The 10,169-nt window shown below is 42.9% G+C and overlaps 1 long non-coding RNA gene across 1 annotated transcript; it reads right to left on the bottom strand.

Annotated features, from left to right (window-relative positions):
* Positions 1 to 3,366: 3,366 nt before the first annotated feature.
* Positions 3,367 to 9,343, bottom strand: LOC149124654 (uncharacterized). Its single transcript, XR_016213362.1, has 2 exons — positions 9,134 to 9,343; positions 3,367 to 3,973 (listed from the first exon to the last, which is right to left on the bottom strand). It is a non-coding gene; the product is annotated as an uncharacterized LOC149124654 (long non-coding RNA).
* Between the last annotated feature and the right edge of the window lie 826 nt (positions 9,344 to 10,169).

Below are 10,169 nucleotides of genomic sequence, written 5' to 3' on the forward strand. Positions count from 1 at the left end.
AACCCACTGCGCCACAGTGCCAGCCCCTAGACCTTCTTTAAGAAGAAGTCTCGCTGGCGCTGAGGCTCACTAGGCTAATCCTCAGCCTAGCGGCACCGGCACACCGGGTTCTAGTCCCGGTTGGGGCGCCGGATTCTGTCCCAGTTGCCCCTCTTCCAGTCCAGCTCTCTGCTGTGGCCAGGGAGTGCAGTGGAGGATGGCCCAAGTGCTTGGGCCCTGCACCCCATGGGAGACCAGGATAAGTACCTGGCTCCTGCCATCGGATCAGTGCGGTGCGCCGGCCACAGCGGCCATTGGAGGGTGAACCAACGGCAAAGGAAGACCTTTCTCTCTGTCTCTCTCTCTCTCACTGTCCACTCTGCCTGTCAAAAAAAAAAAAAAAAGAAGTCTCTAGGGAAACCAAAGACAAGAAGGGAGACAAAGAACAAGGATATCAAAGAAAATGTTAGCCTGTGACACCAATAGCTGCATCAAACCCTAAAATCCAACTACTCCTAGTTAGATAAACAAAAGACTTCACACCAATAGCTTATTTGCCTCAGTTCCTTTGACCCAGTACATCAAAAATATAATAATAGCAATAATATACTCCTGATCATGATTATGGGTAAGTAAAATAGATGACAGCAATGTTATAAGGGGTGGGAGTCAGGAATTAAAAAAGTTTGTTATAAGATATTTGAATTATGTGTGAAATGATACAGTGTCATTTAAAAGTGATTTTACATTAGTTGCAAATATACATTGTAAACTCAAGAGCTACAGCTAAAATAAAAGTTTTTTTTAAAAAATTGTAATTGGTATGCTAAGAAAAGAGGAAAAAATGGAAAAATAAAAATGCGTAATTAAAACCAGAAAAGGCAGAAAGACAAAAAAAAAAAAAAACAGAAGGTCAATGAGTAGGAAGCAGTGAAACATATGGTAATCAAACTGCATCAATAATCACCTTCACTATGAATGATGTAGGTACACCAATTCAAAGACAGAGATTACTGCAGTAGATTACAGGAAAGACCCAACTGTGTGCTGTCTGTAAGGACACAAGTAGATTAAAATTACCAGATAAAGATGGATATACCAGGTTAATTATAATTAAAAGAAAGCTCCACTAGCTGTATTGATTTAATTTAAATAGACTTCAGAGCAAGGAAAAGTACCATGAATAAAGAGGATATTAAAGGAGTTCATTTTCCCGAGGATGTAATAACACATATCATACTGGGACTCCACCTTCTGATGAGGCCTGGGTCACACCAATGCCTTTCCTGGGTCTCCAGCTTGTGGTCAGTATATTGTGGCATTGGGCAGCTTCCACATTCATGTGAGCCAATTCTTATAACTGGTTATAGGAATAATAACCAATTCTTATAAAGAAATTATGCTATTATCTCTGGAGAACCCTGATTAATACAAGGCTATTACTACTGATTCCATGAATACTGAAAGAATAATAAAGGATCATTATGAACAGACAGTTCTTCATCCACAATCTTAATAATTGAAATGAAATGGAGGGGGCCGGCGCCGTGGCTCAGTAGGCTAATCCTCCGCCTTGCGATGCCGGCAGCCCGGGTTCTAGTCCCGGTCAGGGCGCCGGATTCTGTCCCGGTTGCTCCTCTTCCAGGCCAGCTCTCTGCTGTGGCCAGGGAGTGCAGTGGAGGATGGCCCAAGTGCTTGGGCCCTGCACCCACATGGGAGACCAGGAGAAGCACCTGGCTCCTGCCATCGGATCAGCATGATGCGCTGGCTGCAGCGCTCCGGCCGCAGTGGCCATTGGAGGGTGAACCAACGGCAAAAGGAAGACCTTTCTCTCTGTCTCTCTCTCTCACTGTCCACTCTGCCTGTCAAAAAAAAAAAAAAAAAAAAAGGAATGAAATGGATCTTGATAAAGAACATGCAAAAGACCCTGCAGCTAACATCATACTTAATTGAGAAGGCAAGGCAGTGGTTAAGATGCCACTGGGGTTGCCCATATCCCACATTGGTGTGCCTGGGTCTGAATCATTGGTCCACTCCTGACTCAAGCTCCCTGCTAATGCACACTCTGGGGAGTAGCAGGTGATGGCTCCTCTTGTTGAGGAGACCTGGATTGGGTTCCCAGCTCATGGCTTCAGCCTGATTCTAGCTGTTGCAGGCATCTGGGGAGTGAACCAGCAGACGGGAACTTTGTTGGTCTCTCTGTCTTTCAAATTATTTAAGTACATTTTCAAAAAATAGTGAGAAACTATATACTCTCCTCCAAGGTTAGGAGGGAGGCAAGAATGTCCCCTCTTAACATCCTAGCTAATGTGATAAGACATGGCAAGGAAGTAAAGGGTACATGGATCAGCAAGAAAGAAATGCAACTGCCTTTGTTAATAAATGATATGACTGTTTATGCAGAAAATCCCCAAAAATCAATTTGAAAACATAACCCTGGAACTAAGTCAGTTATAGCAAATATAAAGGTTATAATGCTATTTTTCAATAGACTGGTGATTATCAATTGAAATTAAGACACAGTTATGGTTACATTAGCACCAAAAAAAAAAAAAAAAGGAAAGAAAGGAAGACAGGTGAAAAGAAGAAGTGCTTATGTATAAATCTAACAAAGAATGCACAAAATCTATATGAGTAAAATGATAAAATTCTGATGAAAGAATCAGAGATAATCTAAATACACAGAGATATTTCATGCACCTGAAAAGGAAAACTAAATATTATCATTATGTCATTTCTTCTCAACTGGAATTACAAATTCAATTTGTAATTCTGATTTTTATTCAACGCAATTCCAATAAATATTCCAATGATTATTTTCTGGATATTGACAAACTGATTCTAAAGTTTATATGGAAAGGCAAAAGACTCACAATAACCAAGGTAATCTTAAAGGAGAAGAACAAAGTTGGGAAATTGACATGGCCTGACTTCAAGATCTACTATAGGGGAGGCGCTGTGGCATAGCGGGTAAGGCCATCACCTGCGATGCCGGCATCCCATATGGATGCCATTTGTGTCCTGGCTGTTCCACTTCTGATCCAGCTCCCTGCTAATGGTCTGGAAAAGCACCAAAATATGGCCCAAGTACTTTTGCCCCTGCCACCCATGTAGGAGATCCAGGTGAAGCTCCTGTCTCCTAGCTCCCTGGCTTTGGCCTGGCTCAGTCCTGTCAGTCCTGGCCATTGCAGCCATCTGGGGAGTGAACCAATGAATGGAAGATGTCTCTCTCTTCTGTCTCTCCCTTTCTCTCTGTCAAATAAAGCATTTTTTTTAAAAAAAGATCTACTACAGGCTACAGTAACCAAGGTAGTGCAGTATTGGTGAAAGTATATACAAAGAGATCAATAGCACAGAATATAGAGCCCACACACATACTCACACAAATACAGTCAACTTATCTTTGTATATCAACAGATAGCAATATAAAATGCTGGTACAACTGGTCAACCACATACAAAAAAATGAATGCAGACACAAATATTATAACTTTCACCCAAATTAACTTATCACCCAAGATCACCCAGATTTTAGATCTCCTCTTGAATTTTCTTCTAAGAATTTTTTTAAAGATTTATTTATTTGATAGGCAGAGTTACAGAGAGGCAGAGAGAGAGAAAGAGAGAGGTCTTCCATCTCTTAGTTCACTCCCCAAATGGCCACAACAGCTGGAATTGCGCTGATCCGAAGCCAGGAGCCAGGAGCTTCTTCTGGGTCTCCCAAGTGGGTGCAGGGGCCCAAGGACTTGGGCCATCTTTTATTGCTTTCCCAGGCCATAGCAGAGAGCTGGATCAGAAGTGGAGCAGCAGGGACTCAAACCGGCGCCTGTATGGGATGCTGGCACTGCAGGTGGCGGCTTTACCTGCTACGCCACAGCACCAGCCTATGATTCCCTTTTCCTTCTTCTTCTAAGATTCTTATGGAAAACACAGGAGGAAATCTCAGTGACCTTGAATTTGGCGATAACTTTGTAGATACACACCAAAACCTCAATCTATGGAAGAAAAAATTGGTTAGACCTCATTAAGATTAAAATCTTTTGCCATCTGAAAGACAGGGTTCAGAGAAAAGATAAACCACTGACTTGGAGATAATCTTTGCAAAACAGTTATCTGATAAATGGCTATCATCCAAATCATACCAAGAAATCTTAAAACACGCCAGTAAACAAACACCAAAACAAACAAACAAAAAACCAGTACAAGTCAAAAATGGGCAAAAGACATCCTGAACAGCCACCTCACTAAAGGAGATATGTAGATGGAAAGTAAACTTATGAAAAGATGACCAACACTGTATGTTGCCAAGGAGCTGCAAATTAAAACAATGAAATATCATCATAAACCTAGTAGAATGCTTAAAATCCAAAATACTGGCAATGCCAAATCCTCATAAGGCGTGGAACACCAGAAGCTGTCATTCATTACCAGAGAGAATACAAAATGGTACAGACACTTTGGAAGTCAGTTTGGCAATTTCTTACAAACCTAAACATACTCTTACCACAGGATGTGTTTCTTGGTGTTTGAAAATTTATGTCCTTAAAAAACATGCACATGGCTATTTAGTGCAGCTTTAGTAATAATTGCCAAGACTTGGGAGCAAGATGCCCTTCAATAGGTGAATGGATAAACAAACTGTGATACAACCAGACAATGCGATAATATTCAGCATTAGGGAAAAGAAGAGCTGCCATATGCCACAAAGACATGGAAGAGCTTGCATGAATATTGCTAAGTGACAGAAACCGCTATAACCACACCAAATCAACCATAGGATGTTCTGGAAAAGGAAAAACTATAGTGATAGCAAAAAGCTTAGCAGTGCAGGGGAAGAGAGGAGGGATGAATAGGTGAAGCATAGGGGATTTTTAAGGCAGTAAAAAAATTCTTCACGATACTGCAATGGTGGATATATGTTATTATATAGAAATATAATGCACAACACAGAGTAAACTCTAATGTAAAATATGGATTTAATTAATAGCAACGTGACAACATTGATTCATTGGTTGTGGCAAAGGTACCAACAAAGGCAGGTTGTTAATAATAGGATAGACCGGGGCCGGCATTGTGGCATAGCAGATAAGGCCTCTGTCTGTAATGCTGGCATCCCATACGGGCACTGGTTTGAGTCATGGCTGCTCCACTTCTGAACCAGCTCCCTGCTAATGGCTTGGAAAAATCAACGGAAGGTGGCTCAAGTGTTTGAGCTCTTGCACTCCTGAGGGAGACCTGGATGAGGCTCCTGGCTTCAGCTTGGCCCAGCCCTGGCAATTGCAGCCATCTGGGGAGTGAATCAGCAAATAAAAGATTCTTCTGTGTGTGTGTGTAAGTGTGTGTATGTGTGTGTGTCACGCTGTCTTTAAAATAAATAAATCTTTAAAAAAAGAAAAAATACAGTCTACTAAATTGATTTATTTTTTAAAAAAAGCATAGGTCATGTGAGGGATTGTTTAAGAATTCAATGATTCTGTGTCCCCTGATTGGTGGGCAAGCAGACAGAGCCTGTCGCACGCACGAGGGGTCTTCAAAAAGTTAATGGAAGACGGGTATTATGAAAATTGTGCATGGATTTTATAAAAACTTTTGTGACAAAATAAACTTATCTTTTAATTACATTTTCCATGAACTTTTTTTTTACTTTCAAGATTTATTTATTTATTTGAAAGTCAGAATTACACAGAAAGAAGAGAAGGAGAGAGAGAGAGAGAGAGAGAGAGAGAGAGAGAGAGAGGTCTTCCATCCACTGGTTCACTCCCCAGTTGGCTACAACGGCCGGACCTGTGCCAATCTGAAGCCAGGAGCCAGGAGCTTCTTCTGGGTCTCCCATGTGGGTGCAGGGGCCCAAGGACTTGGGCCATCTTCTACTGCTTTTCCAGGCCATAGCATTAAGTTGGTTCAGAAGTGGAGCAGCTGGGTCTTGAACTGACAACCCATATGGGATGCCGGCACTTCGGGCCAGGGCGGTTAGCCCACTGCGCCACAGCACCGGCCCCTTCCATGAACTTTTTGATGGTCCCTCGTAAGGTCCCTGTGAGAGGGCCCAGGGGAGGTCTGCAGCAGCGTGGGTGGGGCCTGTGCAGTCCTCATGGGGTTCGTGGGCTCTTGGCATGTGGAACACTGCCAGGTGTTGTCAAGCCTCCTGGCTGACCACCACCCAGCAGCTGGAGCCCTAAGAGAAGCCACCCTCCTTCGGCACTCTGTTATGATGTGTATTTTCCTGTGTTATGATTCCTGTGAGTCTAAGCAAATTGGCATTTTAGTTACGATGCATGTCAACATGCTTTGACAGCACAAACTCCCTTTTGAGCTTTTCCTTGTAACCCACTCTGGAACTGTGCTTAGTGGCTGGCTGACCCCACTAAGCTCACTCAGCATTGATGACTGAGAGTTAGTGTGACAATGGGATGGTGAACGGGCTGGACATCTCACTCCAAAGTTGACATCTGGGAGCTGGGATTGTACACCTCTTGAGACTCTACATACCAAGGCCTCAGATTACCATCTGATAGACATCTCAGAGTGGCCCTACTCTGCAAGCATTCTCGCTGAATCGGCATTGGCTGCTGGAGGCTCTGCCAGCGTGAATAAGTCTGTGACTGAGGACTTGATAGCAATCCAGACCCGTTGGAATATCCTCTTAAAGGGATTGGTCTCCTGGACCAACTGCACCATTTCTTCTGCAGACAGCAGAGCATTTGTTTGGTTCCTGACACTCTGTGCTTTGGTGATTTTCTTTAACCTGTTTTTACCTATGTTTTCATGTTTCTTTTGTGTGCATGACACTAAAACAATTAATTGAGGAACTATCATTGTTTCACTTGACTTGTCATTGGACTAGAAAAGAACCTGCCCCCTTGAATAAATTCTAATCCTTGAAAATTGTCACCGGATTGGGTGATGATTGGGATTTTGGGGACGATTGGGATTGGACGATTGGGACAATTGGGATTGGATCAACCTTGTGAGTTCAGCATGACATCCTTCCTACTAACAAACAAAAACTACCATTGTGGTCACCATCAAGGAGAAAAGCTTAAAGAGTCCAGTCTATTATTGTGGAGCACTATTGAAGGGTGACTTTGGAGCTAAGAGGTAATAAATTCATAAAGGCACAGTCCACCTCTTTAAGTACTCATTTTAATATGCACTCTTCACATTTATTTGAACTTGCTTACAATGACAAAACAACTTTGTATTTCTACTGACCAAGATCCAGCTATTCTTTCATATGACAGAAGTTCTTGTCCTTCCCCCAGATAAGACACATAGTACCAACAGTCATAATATTCATCTTCAGACTTACGGATTTCTGCTTAAACTCACTGATAATCCCACTGAATAGTTTGTGACATGAAGACTAAATCGTAAACATAACCTATATATGAAACTGAGGAGAAGAAACAAGTACAGAGAAGTTGTTATATATGAGAGCACTTCATGGAAAAGCTGAGTTACAAGATAAGTTTATTTTGATGCAAAAAATTTTGAATTCAACACAGTTTTTTTTCATCACCTGTATTTTCCATGAAATTTCTGAAGGTCCCTCATATGCATGGATTTCAAACTGTTTCACACTTAAATAACTTATCTTTTAATTCTGGTCCATGAACATTTTTAAAGTTTTACTTAGTTTAATTCACTGTGGGGGCAGAGAGAGACTCCCCCATCCTTTGGTTCACTCTCCAAATGCCTACAACAGCTAGGACTGGGCCAAACCAAAGCCAGCAGACAGGAACTCCATTTGGCCTCCTCCATAAGTAGCAGAAACCCAAGTAATTAGGCCATTATCTACTACTTTCCAGTGCATGCATTAGCAGGGAGCTGAAATCAGGAGTGGAGCAAGGACTTGAACCTGGGCACTCCAGTAAGGGATGCAGGTGTCCCAAGTGGCAGCTTAACCACTGAGCCACAATATCTTCTCCTCATAATATTTAAGAATTACCTCCTTATAAATTAACACATGTGGGTAACAAGAGAATATGCAAAGCTGCTGTGGTTCTCTATTCCATAAAGGGTCCTGGAGTTGTAACTGATATTTCTGGCTTCCTTTATCAACCACTCCATGTTTCTCTTGCCCTCATCTCATTTACCCTGTATTATTACCTGGCAGGATAGCATGAATAGGCATTCCTCAAAGGTCCAAGTTCTCAGCCATGCTGTCTTTATGACCACTGCACCATTCCACTGACCTCTGCTACCAGTGCTCATTTGGGATTCTGGCATCACAGGTGGTGGCTTAATCCACCACATCACAACACTGGAGTTGGGATCATGGAAGCTTAGGGGTTCAGAGTCACCACCTAGGGAGCTAGTGATCATGCCTTAAGGAATTGGGAGTCTCCCAGATGCTGCAGCTACCTCTGAAGGTACACTTCGAGGTATACATAACGTTGGCATTGATAGCACCAGAAGAACCCGCAGGATGGAGCCAACTGCTACTGCTCCAGAGCTGCGCCCACAGGAACAGGAAGGAACAACAAAGGAGCTTCTGCCTTCTGCCTTCCCAGCTCCTTCTGCTGCTTTCAGTTGGGAGAACCCTGCAGTTGTCAGTTGGGAATAGGTGAACTGCCTCTGTGGTCTTCACTCCTGCATCGTGGGATGGCATACAGAAGGGCGGATGTGGAGCTGGGAAGCAGTAGGTAAACAAACAGCTGCCTTCACTTCCCACAGGCCAGTGTGACAGTTCACCTCAATCCAATTGATAACATCATAACGAACCTGCTGAACAAGAAGTCACAGGTGCCCTGCAGGCTGTTATATCTCACTCGCGGACCAGAGAATGAGAGACACTAAGGAAATTTCAGGACTAGCCGTTCTAGTGAGGTTCCTGGAAGCTCAGGAAGTGCAGCAGTTTGGGAAATCACTTCAAAACAGGAAGTAGAAAGGACCTTAGATGATCCATTTATGGGCAATTCCCAAAATGCACAGTAATAATAACAACAACAATATGTGATAATAATCCCTGAAAGTGCCTATGGTGTTTCACTGCTCCTTTGCAAATCAGTAAGGCAGACGGGCAGAAAAACCAAGTAGGAGGAAGTGAAAGTGGCAAACTATTAAAAATAGTAGGGTGCATATTTAGCCTAGTGGTGACAGCAGGTGAAAGCAGGTGACAGCAAGTGAAACACTTGCTTCCTATGTGAGAGTACCTGATTTGATGCTCTCCTCTGGTTCCTGGCTCCAGCTTCCTGTTAATGTGCATTCTGGGAGGCAGTGGTGACAGTTCAAGTATTTGGATACCTGCCACCCATGTGGGAGACCTGGATGGAGTTCCAAGCTTCTGTCTTCAGTATAACACATTCTTGGATGTTGGAAGCATTTGAGGAGATTATGTGAGCTCTTCTCTGTCTCTGTCTTTCTACATCTCAAACAAAAAAATAAAATAAAATTCTGAATATCTTTGCACATTTAAGTAATTTAAAATAATACAACCTATCTTAAGTCATCGCATCAATTAATAGGAGAAGAATGCATCCGGAATCAGGCTGCTGGTGGGCAAGCACACACAAGTGTGGAAACACCTGGAATCCAAACGGCTCAGTAGGCTCACTACTCAGGTCTCCCTGCTTGCTTTGAAAAAACAAACAAAAAAACACTTATCCATAATTTCCCAGAAAAAAAGGGGCTGGCACTGTGGTGTAGAAGGTTAAACCTCTGCCTGCAACACCAGCATCCCTTATGGGTGCCAGTTTGAGATCCAGATGCTCCACTTCCACTCCAGCTCCCTGCTAATGTGCCTGGGAAAGCAGTAGAAGATGGCACAAGTGCTTGAGTCCCTGCATCCACGTGGGAGCCCTGGAAGAAGCTCTTGGCTTCAAATAAGCCCAGCCCCAGCCGTTGCAACCATTTGGGGAGTGAACCAGTGGATGGAAGATCTCTCTCTCTCTCTCTCTCTTTCCACCTTTCAAATAAATAAGTAAGTACATCTTTTAAACAAAATTCCCAGGAAACAGACTGTTAAAGACAAGCTTTATCCTATAGAGTGTGAACTGAGAGCAAGTCACTAATTCCTTGCAAGTTAGAGACTGTAGTTCCATATTGAAAGGCCAGAGTTCATTAGTGAATCCCAGGGCTTTTCACCTGAGAAACTGGGTGAGCCCACCTGGAGAAAGGCTTCATGAACTGTTTCTCACACAAGGTGGTGTAACAATGGTATATCCACATGATGCACTCTCATCCAACTGC

Source organism: Oryctolagus cuniculus, chromosome 9 (assembly GCF_051225735.1).
Source record: "Oryctolagus cuniculus isolate XC-2025 breed Fujian yellow rabbit chromosome 9, ASM5122573v1, whole genome shotgun sequence".
Taxonomy (NCBI): domain Eukaryota; kingdom Metazoa; phylum Chordata; class Mammalia; order Lagomorpha; family Leporidae; genus Oryctolagus; species Oryctolagus cuniculus.